Source organism: Camelina sativa, chromosome 11 (assembly GCF_030686135.1).
Source record: "Camelina sativa cultivar CO46 ecotype springtype chromosome 11, ASM3068613v1".
NCBI lineage: Eukaryota > Viridiplantae > Streptophyta > Magnoliopsida > Brassicales > Brassicaceae > Camelina > Camelina sativa.
The window spans coordinates 23,734,199-23,746,369 of NC_141890.1; the positions used below are offsets into that span (position 1 = coordinate 23,734,199).

Below are 12,171 nucleotides of genomic sequence, written 5' to 3' on the forward strand. Positions count from 1 at the left end.
TTTTATAAAAAGGTGAATTAAGACGTTCACCCTATAAGTGAACCCAAGTATCGTTCATTGTTGATTGGAATTCGCCAAATATAAAAAAGACAAAGTATTTTTATACCAACAATATTTTGACATGTTATATTAAACATCCAAAAAATAATAGATAAGGTATTTTTCTGTTTTTTCCCAATACAAAGTGGAAAAAAATAATTTTGAGGTTAAGTTATTAAATATTGTGGAGTTCAGCGAAGAATCATTTTTCTTGCGCCAAATACGAATCCTAAAAGTATGACTATGCAACCATGTGCAAAAAGAATGAGACCTATACAACCTTGGATTAATTATAGAATTAGCCATTTTTCAGAATTTTATGGAACTATGACTATTTGTCCAGATTTACAGAAATATAGGGCTTTTAATTCGTTCAAAAAGACAGAATCGCCCTCTTCACATAAACCATCAACTTTCTCTCTCTTTCTTTCGCTTTATCTCATTCGTGAACAAATTTTTTCTTTCAGATTGTCAAATCGTCGTGAAGACAGACTTGCCGGCCGTCGATGGTGAGTTTTGCCTTAATGATGGTTACTTTACCTTTGTTCAACGCTGGTGATTGAACCAATTAATAACTTATTTTTTCTGGGATTTGTCAATTACAAAATATGTATTTTTCAAATTTGCAATAGATTTGAAGATGAATTGGAAACTTTAATTCAATTAGTGTTTATGATTGGAATATTTGGGTTTAGTAGACATGATCTCCTTAGGGTTTAGCTTTCTTAATGAATTCATCAACAGATCTCCAAAAGGAAATAGATTGAATCCATGAATTTATGAGATAAAAAAAATGAATTGACCGGATTGGAGATCTGTTGGCAGTGCTGGAGGCGGTGTAGTGATTTTGTTTTTCAGAGGCCAAGGAGGTTGTTGAAAGTGATCAAGATGGTGTTGATGGAGCCTAATCGTGAGAAGCCATGGTTGTCATGGGAAAAGGAAGCGACAGTTTTAATTGGCGTAGGAGAGAGTAAGGAAGGAGAAGGCCAAAACTGTCTTTGAGCCTAACGCAAAAATACTTAATCACAAGAGTCCGAACAATCATCCCCAAATTCTAATTTTCGGTCCAATAAAGCATCTTTTCTATAAATACTAGTATTCGGTCTGCACTACACGCTGGAGTTAGATTGGGTGTGTTTTGGTTTTTTTTTTTGTATATTATATATTTGTTATGTTAATTTCTTTTCATGTTTGGTTTATGTTTCTTTGGTTTGTTTTTGTTGTTTTTTTTGGTTATTTTTTTAAAAAAATTTCCTCGTCTTTGCATTAAGCACATTATAGTGAGATTTTTTAAAAAATAATTATAAATAATGTTGTGTTTCTTTACAAAATTGGTTTTGTTCTTGCTTTACTTTAATTTCATAAGTTTATATTCTATAGTGTATGTTGATTTGTGGCTGTAGTTGTTTTTGGTCCATTTTCAAAATTTCCTCGTCATCCATTAGTTAGATTGTTTATTGCATTTTTCTATATGTGGTTGTAGTTCCTTGTTTGTTTTTTTGGGTAGGTATTTAATAAAATGTGTGAGGATTGTTTGTGAATGATTTAGTGATTGTGTTACATTCTTATTGGGTGAGTAATTTGCTTCAAAGTTTTAAAATTACTTACATTTGGTTGTTTATTGTGTTAATTTTGTGTGACATCAATTGGGTCAATTATCACTTTAGGCCTTAAACTCTTAGGGTATATTGGGTCAACAGTGGAATTTAATTGAGTTAGGATTGTATTACTCATGTTTGAAAATGGCACGTGTCTTGTAACTGGTTGTTTTCTTCTTTGCCGTCGATCTCTTCCTGAACGGATAAGAGATAATCATTCTTTGGATCTATGGGACAGTAAGGCCCATGTGTGCTTTTTTGTTTGGATTGAATGTGATTTGTGTTTTGCTCTATTTTAATTTTTAGTTTTTTTTATTTGGTTTTGTTTGAGTTGGTATTGATTTTCAAATTGTAATGTTGTTGCTCTTATATAAATGTTTTGGGGAGGTTTTGTTCGGCTCGATTTGATTTACAGACATTGATGTTCTAGGGTGAACTAAATGTAGAACTCTAATTTGAGCATCTGTTTGGTGTGGTAACAGTGTTTGCATCTCTTACCTTCTTTATGTTTGGTGTTGTTTGCGTCAACGGCCGCCAAATTAGATTGATTTTGTTTTAGTTTTGTGACCTTGTGCCTGTGTTTTGGTTCTTTTTTTCCCCCTGTTTTGATCGGTATTTCCTTTTGTATTTTTGTATCCCTGCTTTTCTTAGCTGTTTTTTCTTTGAATTTCTTCTTCCTGCATAACAATTTAAGTTCTTCAAGGTATTCTTGTGGCCACAAGAAGATTGTGCACTCCGGCTCATGGTGTAGTCCAAGAAGATCATGTGTATTGTTGTAGTGAAAGCGTATAACCATTGTCTCATTTCTTGAAGGTAAAGACCACTTTGCTAATATCTTTATCCTGGTGGTCATAATTATTCCAATTCTCTGTTCGAATTGTTTTGTGACCAAATTCTGGAATATATTTCGATCTTCTTGTGATGCTACGCTTGGCTTTTGTTAATATTTTCCCATCTTTGATTTTTTTTTTCAAGATTTTTAGTTAGGACCCATCATAAATAAAAAGAAATAGAATTGGTAAACTCGAACATTGTAAATATAGGAAATTATTAAAGCATGATAACATTGGGAAACCTTATTATTGGTCCTTCAGCTAAAATTAATAGACAAACTTGATCATTTGTTTGAAGTAGTAGCAGTGTCCGCATCTATTTTCCATGTCATTGATGCTACAGATGATGCTTGGTTGAGCTTCTGCCAATGTAGTGTAGTAGCATTGTAGTTTTGGTACATTAACTTTGTGTAACGACTTCTTGTTATCTTTCCAGCACTGATCACTCTTTACTTTGTTTTCTTTCCAGTCTTGCTTATCCAACCACAATTTTCCTTCCACTGTGTCACCCCTGCACAACTTCACAATTCCGTAAAGGTAAATACCATTTTCGTAACTACCTTTTGCTGCCTTTTTCAAGTGTTCCAACCCTTGTTATGTGTTGTTCTTGTGAAAATACTCCTGGACTCCTTTCATGTAGTGTGTCTCCATATTTCCATTTGCAATACATTTTTCCATTGCAATACATTTTTCCATGAGGTCTTGGTATTTGCTTATTGCTGCAAGTGGATTCATGGCTAGTGGCCTTAGGTTGATGTTCTTGTAAACTCGATGATCTTGTGTTGCCTTTGCTAGGTCGGGTGATGCTTGCATAAGATGTCTGACTGTTGTGTGTGAAATCCGAGCTACTCTTGAGATTATATCTCCTAGCACGTCGTTTGGTAGTTGTTGAAGTGAGTAGGGTGGTTTCGTTGCATTTTTGCAAAGTTGGAGAGTATATTTTTCTGTGTTTTCTGTAGCGTGCTTTATAGTGTGGACGTGTGTTACGTTTATGGGTGTTTAAAATATAACTCTTGGCCTCCCATTATTTAGTTTTAACTGGACCTTTGATGTTGAAGTTGTAATGATTTTTTTCTGTTACCTTCTTAATCATTAATTTAAGACATCATTGTTTGAGTTATTTTGCTGAGTGGGGATTGTTTTTAATTTTGGTGTCCTATAGTTTGTAACGTTTTTAAATTATGAATAATTTAGAAGGTTTATTTTAAAAATTTGAATGGTAAGACATTCTGGATTTTTTAGGTGTCTAGAATACTATTTGTTATTTATATGTATGATAAGAAAGGGCTGTAACTGAATAATTATTTTGATTGTTATAAACATTAATAACGTTGTCAAGCGGCCGCTCCTACAACAATGATATATCCGCAACCTCCAGTCAGAGGATACAACAGTTTCCAACCGTATTTCATTTGTCGATCAAGATTGCCAAACAGTTTCTCTCCAATGCCTATCCCTAATTTCATGGTGCCACAACCATTTCGTCCAGCACTATACCCATCTGCTCCTCCTGTCGGGCTCCACCCTAATTATAGTTGATGACGTGTGACAACCCGTCCCGTTGACCCCACTAGCCCATTGCTAACTTGTCCCTATAAACCCCAAGCTGACCCTGCAGGGCATCGATCCTAACTTCTCAGTGTGGATAGGAACTATTCATCCAAATCCACCAGTAGGTTATTAGTGCGTCAGGCGTTCCTCGAACCCTGGTCTCCACCCTTTAACAACCTTTCCACAGGACAAGCTGTCACTAATTGATCTCTATTTTTATGTGACAACCCGTCCCGTGGACCCCACTAGCCTACCCGCTAGCTTGCCCCCATAGGCCCCAAGTTGGCCCTATAGGGCATCGATCCTAACCCCTCACCGTGGACAGGAACTATTCATCCAAATCCACCAGTGGGGTCCACGGGACGGGTTGTCACATAAAAATCGAGATCAATTGGTGACTGCTTGTCCTGTGGGAAGGTTGTTAAAGGTTGGGGACCAGCGTTCGAGGAACGCCTGGCGCACCAATAACCTACTGGTGGATTTGGATGAATAGTTCCTATCCACAGTGAGGGGTTAGGATCGATGCCCTGCAGGGCCATCTTGGGCCTATGGGGGCAAGTTAGTAATGGGCTAGTGGGATCAACGGGACGGGTTGTCACATAACGAAACAACGTTTGGTGGTGATAGGTTATTAAATCAAGTTTGTAAATCATGAAACCTACGTTCCTCTTTACATTGTGCCAAAAAAAACATAGATAGGTTTGTTTCCCACCATCTTCCCATCCATCTTGAGCATCTATGTTAAAAAAACGAACAAAGATAATAATAATTAGACGTGAGTTTCTTGATGAAAAGGCAACACTAAAAAACCTTGTTTACAAACTTACAGCTTGAGTCTTTGCTCGTTGAGAACTCTACAAACCCAACACCTTTGCTCATACGATAGGAATGGACCATGACCTACAAAATTCATATGTTAAATTCATAAGTCAAATAAGAAAATTTACTAAGAGATTGCATATGTACCTTGCAGGAAGTGATGGTTCCAAACTCATAAAATAATTCTTGAAGCTTTTTGTTATCAACAGAATCCTCAAGATTCTTCACATAAAGATTCAACCCTTTATTTGTTCTCACATCCCGTTCTGTTTTCTCTACTTTGAATTTGGCTTTCAAATCCTCAACTCTATCATTTTTCCTTTGAGCCCTCCCTCCCTCCCTTCCATTTTGTTATGCTTTTCTGGAACATACTTGGCACATGACATCCAATGTGCGACCAAAAACTGGTGTCAACAGGAAATCATTAGGCTTAAAGATCTAAATTGATAAGAATAGCTACTACGTTAATTTATTTCAAATACAAAAGGAGAAGACGTACGACTATAAACTGTAGACTTGCATTTGAAACTATTGTATTTAACTAGCGTTCAAAATAGATGCAGGCAAATCATGTTTCAGTTTTTTTTACAGAAAATTGACATCATTTTTTTCCAAAGACAACTTATCAGAGACAGTTTATGAAATTAAAACTTTAGAGAGATGAACTAAATATTGAAAGAGTGAAATACAGAAGGAGTGAAAAACGTGGACAAACCTGGGAGATCTGTATTGGTGTTTGCAAGGGAGATCAATTGATCATGAGTCCGAAACAAAAAAAAACTCATTCGGAAAAAGACTTAGAGACTCGTCAACCACATCTAAAACAGTGGAAGGTGTGAAGCGTATAGAGAAAGGGGAATCGGTGAGCTTAAAACGGGCGCTGCTTCTTGTGACTTCAAAGTCCGAGATAATATATTTTGCCTCTTCAAGGAGAGAATTCTCGAATTTGGGAAGATGGGTGACATTGATCTACCCTTGCATGACCGTACTCTAGAAAACAACTTCAAATTAGATTAAGTAAATAAGGTAGAATAATGGAAGAGGGAAATTGAGATGGTTAGTACCTTCTCATCAATTAGTAGGAAATCGACGCCCATGAGTTGGCCTCCTTTTTTAACATTGCGGGCAGGCCAGTGACAGAGCATCTCATCAATGAGTAGGAAATCGACGCCCATGAGTTGACCTCCTTTTTTGACATTGCGGGCAGGCCAGTGAGAGAGCATTCTTCCGACGATCTGTTGGTGAAGACGGCCAGCTTTGAGATTAACGAATGAAACAACAGTGGAATTCATGTTATTCAGAGAAGAATTCAAAAACCTAGTTAAATCTAAGCAGCATGAAATTACAGGAGATAAGATTATATAAGCATGCAACTTACACGAATTGAAGAAAGAGTAGTGGGTAGCGAAATAAAAGTGAGAGCATTGAACGACATGAATTTCCGTTATAGATTGAGCTGTTACTATGGAGATGGAAGACATGGAAGGCAATGAGAGGGAGTGGCGGAGTGGCAAACATTAATTTCAATTCTATGCATTAAAGCTTTAGTAAGTAAAATGGAAAGAACAAATAATGAAGAAGGAGAGGATGGTTGAAGTCGGCGATTGTAAGACGACATAGTGGAGTTTGGGAAAGGGTATGTTTATTAGGGCAAATACAACATCTATAAATTATAAAGAGATTTGGCCTTCAAAGAGATTTGAGCCAGATAAAATAGAAAATGATTAGTGGATAATTTCGGAAATATGGCGTAGTTAAACAAAAAAAACGTTGACGTGGCTGCACTAGAAGTGAGGAAACTGCACTTTATATATATATAGATCCTTTAAAAGTTAAAACCTTCTCATTGACACAATAAACTAAAATAAACTAAGGGTTTATTGAAACTAGAATTTTGAAAGATTTTAGATTTTTGTTCAAATCATCTGTTATTCAAATCTATCTTAACATTTTTGTAGTACATTTTTGTGCTACATTTTTTTCCAAATGATTCCCATTAATACCCTTTTATTTTGACAATTAATCAAATGTCATTAAGGTTATTTGTGTAAACCTTATTGTTGGGTCAGGTTAAATACAAACTAACAAACCCGATTGCTGTAAACGGATCCTCTTTAATTGTGTTGTGTCGGTTTACAATCGATAAACAACATCCGATTTCCACACTCAGATCGTCTTTAATTCTTAATATAATGTTAAGATAGAAAGATTTTTATGACTTTACTAAGCAGATTCTCTTTTATTTACAATATTTAATCATCCAAAATCGTAACAAATTGAAGTCGACTAATTTCAATTCCTTTAATTTAGCAATTCGTTTATGTTTATAGAAACACGATTACATCTTTGAATAATATCTTAATAATCTCCTAAATATATAGAAACTCGATTACATCTTTGGTAAGATCTCATTACCGTTAAATATGCAGTATAAATCCAATATACCAACTTGCTATAAATTATAAGCCTAACTTATCGGACCTATAATGGTAGTCGCAATGAAATCTATAACTGATCATATATACTGGAAGATTATTCCATACCAATCTTCCCTAAATCAGATCAAATCAGATAGCAAAAAAAAGTTTCTAACCTTGCGAATCAAGGCTTTGTGCTACTAACAGTGACGAAACTCTACCTACCACCTTAAACACTATATAAGGGTGCCATTCACCATTCAGACATCCACCGCCACACACACATAACCATATTTCCTTGCAAAAACCCACCCCTACGAAAATCTGAAATGGATGCTTCATTTGCCTACTTAAAAGACGTTTTTGATATAGATATAGATTATTATTTTTGTTATACTATAACTAAATAATTTTTTTTTTCTAGCTGTGCTTGGCCAAATTGTTACTATTAGGAGATACAAATGCTAGAGTTGAACAACAAGCCAACAAGCTTCATTTCGAAATAAGAGATTGAAAGTGAGTTTAATAGTCTTTGATATATATAATTTAGAGCTCTTTTCATTGTATGATAGCAGTATAGTGATGAGAGACAAATATTGTCGTGTACTTAGTGGGGTATGTTTACTGAATAAGTTTTTGATAATTTTAGGCAGCAAACGGAATTATGATAAACGGTTTGATCATATTAGTAACTCTCCAACATCTATTTCTATATGAAGTTAATTTTGAATCAAATCATTTTATCACTTCTGTTTCTTCGATTTATTTTTACTTTTACTGAGTATTGTTGTTCTTTTATTAAGTCAGTTTCCTTAGTCACAAAATCAAATATATGTCACTAGATAAGGGCCCACACAATGTGCGAGTTTAAAAATTGTTGAAGAAAATAAGTCCTAAACCTTAAACAATTTTTTAAAAATATATAAAGAAATTTTCTTTCCTAAAGTAAATATATAAATAAATAAAGTTAAAGAATTTTTGTAATATATTCACATCTTTTGCATCATTTGCTATCTAGTTTCACCATATTAGCATAGCTTTTAGGACTGTTCATGCATTAGAGTATAGTTGCATTGCATTTGCATATTTTCTTGCATAAACAGGTGATTTTGGAGCCTAAGGAGCATGGAAGCAATGCTGAAGAGGAGTGAAGCTATCAAGAGAAGAAAGCAAGGGAGTTAGAGGTGAAGAATCAAGGTCCGGAGTTCCACTCGACCGCCCACTCGACCGTGTGCGGAGAAGGACTCGACCGAGTGGAAGGAGCACAAGAAGAGCCAACTCGACCCGTCACTCGACCGAGCACCAGGTCGAGTTGACCGAGCCGCCTAGCTATTTTGTCTTTTAGCATTTTTAGGGCTTCCACTACTTTTTCTATAAAAGGGCCTTGTACCCTTCAGCCACCAGAGAGCCACCTTGGAGAAAATCTAAAAACTTAATTTTTACCCTTTTGGGAATTTATGCTTTTTGTTTTTTACATTTCTTAGATTTTGTTCTACTTTTAAAGGAGAAAACAAGAGATTTCTTCATACTTGTTTGTTCAATAATTCTCAAAGTATAAAGAATTCGAGTTTGATTCCTTCTTCAATATTGTAGATCTCTGCTTTATCTTTCTAATGATGCAAGTTTCGTTATTTTCTAAGTTTATGACTTTGTTCATCATGTTTAGCATTTGTGAGTAGTTGCTTAGGATCTTGAGGATGGGTTAGGCTGGATTGTGGTTAAGGTTTGTTTAGCTAGGTCAAGCTTGATTGTTATAGATCTCTTCTAGGCTAGATGTACTCTATGCTGATCCTATAACTGAGAGGGTAGGATTTGATTTTAAGCTTCTTAGCATCACACCAATGTCTAGGTTGCAAGATAAGGCTAGATCTAGAGATTATCATTAGGCATGCTAAGAGATTAGATGTCTTTGTTTGATTTTTAACATAAATGATCTGTTGCTTAATGCTTGCTTGTATAAGTTCTTTGCTTTGTGAGAACAAGTCTAGAAATATATGAGCTTGATTGTTTTTGCCATGAGAGTGGATTAACATGTTCTAGGAGATCATTGTCTAGAGATTAGCTCAAGTTGATTGAGATTTGTTGACCAAGTTAGATGACCTTAATAATTAGTCCAGCCCATGAATCCCTCCTCAAAACCTTTCTTGTCTATTGATTTCTTAGTCTAAATCATGTTGTTTGGTCGTTGTTTGATTTAGTTTTGTCTTGCTATGTTTTGTTTGCATTGCTCTGTCTCTCGCATTTGTCTGACTCGACCCTGTACTCGATCGCACACTCGATCGAGTGCTTGCTCGAGCTCATCCCCAGAATTCTTGTTTATGCTTTGTGTTTGTCCTGTTTCAATTCCTATTTCATTTTAGTTGCTTTTCTGTTACATTCATTTAGTTTCCTGTTAATTACTTGCCTTGCATTAGTTTATTACTTGCATTACTATAGTTTCTATTTCTGTTTCATTGCATTGTTGTTTAGATCATCCTGTTCTCTTTACTTTTAGCATCTAGTTTTATAAGCTTTTACATTCTGCATTTTACATTCATCATTAGGTTGTTAGTGACAAACATCCTACATATTTGGCTTGACTTAGACAAATATTCATAAACTGATTGCTTGCATAACACTCATTTAGGATTGACATCTCTGATACTACAACAACATATGGGAAATTGAAACTCCTTGCATTCCACCTGTTCATCATCACATCATATCATCTCATTCATCATCACCCACCATAAAACCACAAGTTTCACCTTCATACATTTATTTATATTTATATATTTTTAATATATTATAACAATTATTGCAATAATCGTAAGCTAAATTATATCCTACTAAAACTTTTGCCAAATACTCATCTTTACAAATTTTATTATTGTCAAATTTTAAAAACGTTTTATAACTTATTCACAAAATATTTTACATGCAACAAATTCATCAAAGCAACATCTAATAAGTAACCACGTACAATTTTACTCTATATTTTACCATTAAAAATATGTTCTTACACCCAAAATTATTTTATTGTTAAAGTATGCTCTTTATCACCGCCTATAAAATGTCTTCTAAACAAATTAACCAAATATTATGTTGCTTTACTTTGATTTTGGCATAATTATAGTTCTTATAATTACTAAAATTATTTTGTGACATAATTTTTTTAACCATGAAGTTTTTTTACTCCAAAGATATTTTGGATGAACAACTGGTGAAAATTATCTACTCGATTACAATGATTTTATGACTAACCCAATAAAAGTTGAGAAATTGAAAGAAAATTAATATAATATAAGAAAAATAAAAATTTGAAAATTATAATCAGAATGGTATATAGAAGTCTTAGATAATTCAGATATACAAAATAGAAACTTTATATACAATCCAAAACATGACATATGTCATAATCACGTTAAGGATCAACGACCTATCTACTCTTCAGAAGTATCCAAATATACCAAAACAACTTAAAGCTATAACCTGTCTCAAATATTCTCGAATCATAAATTCTCAACTTATTTTTACCCGAATCAAAAGTTCTCATATATTTCTCCATATATCTGGTTTAAACGGTTTACGAACCTAATCCGATAGAAAACCACATAAATCCGGTTTGAAACCAATTTTAAAATGGTATACCATTCCAACTTCCCAAATTTGAAACCACTTCTCAATTACTCGATCAAGCAGCTCTTGTTTCAGTACCAGCATCATCAACATTATTCAGAAAAGACAACTCTAAATTTTGACTAGAAACATCAACCATCGACTTATCTTCCAAACTTATAATGCTACTAACTGTAGAATCACTTTTGGAATCTCCATCCGTGTCTCCATCCTCGATTAAATTAGCGGGCATTATATACTTCGATTTCATTTTATTGCATCTGATATCTTCCATTGAAAAACCCACACGAATTAAAGACCCACACAATAATAATATGCATGCTTAGTGAATTAATTTTTTGTTTATACATGTCAAAATTTTATTGAGAAAACGCGTACAATGGAAAATAGATTAGGTTTGTTAATTTTCTTTTTTTATTTATAATTTTTTTTAGATATAAACATGTAAATTTTATTTAGATTTAATGTTATTTTCTTAATTATCTGTTTTGAAAAATAATAATTTTTGACATATGTCAATATCTCATCAGTGTACTTGACACGTGTCATGATCATGTTAATGGCTAATTTGAAAACCCAACTTTATATAATAAGATTTTTAATATAATAAAAAGATTAGTTCAGACTCAATTCAAGTTTTTTTCCTAAGACTGCCTTCACAAATCTTGTTGCAGTACTCAGTGTCTGAAATTGGCTAACCATAGAGACATAAAAATTTTTTTATTTTTTCTGTGCAAACAAAGACATAAAAATTAATGTGTTAGGTTATATAGTATGATTATACGACCAAATATGGATGGTCATGTAGTGGTTGAGAATCTTTGTAATAATGAAACTTTGATATGGATGGCACATAGTATATTTATCATAGTTGTTTTTTTAAATATAATAAGATTACAATTATCTTATGCTTTGTTTTACCAAGCTTGAAAACTATAATTTCTGATCGTTAAAATTGACACGTGTCATGATCTGATGAGTTACTAACTTTGATATTTAATCGTTAAAATTGACATGTGTCACGATCTGGTGAGTTTTAAATTTTGATCTCTAATTATTAAAACTAACATGTGTCACGATCTGGTGAGTTACTAACTTTGAGAACCAAGGTTTATATAATAAGATATACATATTTAAAACATTAAACTATTATAAAACGGGGTTATATGGTGAGATAGGTTATTATAATAAAATATATATAAGTAAAAATCATCGAGCATTGGTTAAATCGTCATTATTTATTTGGTTTACACCTCAACATTTATAATAATAATAATTATAATAACTAAAGAATTA

At 33.7% G+C, this 12,171-nt stretch overlaps 1 long non-coding RNA gene across 1 annotated transcript; it reads left to right on the plus strand.

Moving 5' to 3' along the window:
- The first annotated feature begins 1,866 nt into the window (after positions 1–1,866).
- LOC104723950 (uncharacterized) lies at positions 1,867–3,590 on the plus strand. The gene is made up of 3 exons (XR_757465.3): positions 1,867–2,450; positions 2,940–3,007; positions 3,266–3,590. It is a non-coding gene; the product is annotated as an uncharacterized LOC104723950 (long non-coding RNA).
- Positions 3,591–12,171: the final 8,581 nt, after the last annotated feature.